This window comes from Procambarus clarkii, chromosome 74 (genome assembly GCF_040958095.1).
Source record: "Procambarus clarkii isolate CNS0578487 chromosome 74, FALCON_Pclarkii_2.0, whole genome shotgun sequence".
In the NCBI taxonomy this organism is placed as follows: domain Eukaryota; kingdom Metazoa; phylum Arthropoda; class Malacostraca; order Decapoda; family Cambaridae; genus Procambarus; species Procambarus clarkii.
This window is the reverse complement of record NC_091223.1, coordinates 24,263,983-24,264,560: the sequence shown is the minus strand read 5'-3', so window position 1 is coordinate 24,264,560 and position 578 is coordinate 24,263,983.

The window sequence follows — 578 nt, the reverse complement described above, 5'->3', positions numbered from 1 at the left end:
TCTTTATAGGTTAGGTTAGGTTAGGTAGCCAAAAAAGTTGGGTTAAGTTAGGTTAGGTAGGTTAGATAGTCGAAAAAACATTAATTCATGAAAACTTGGCTTATTAGGCAAATCGGGCCATGCATATTAGGCTGAGAAGTGCGTTCTGGCTACTAGGTACGACATATATATATATATATATATATATATATATATATATATATATATATATATATATATATATGTATATATATATATATATATATATATATATATATATATATATATATATATATATATGTATATATATATATATATATATATATATATATATATATATATATATATATATGTATATATATATATATATATATATATATATATATATATATATATATATATATATATATATATATATATATATATATGAGCTTCATTCCTCAATGAAGCTCACTAATACAAGCAAAATATCCTTCCTACAGGAAGCCTTAACAACCTATACAATAATATTAACATTAAGCACATTTCCGGTATAACTTTCTTATTTACCTTTCACAATATTAATTAATTATTATTATTTGGTTCCGTAAAGGAATATA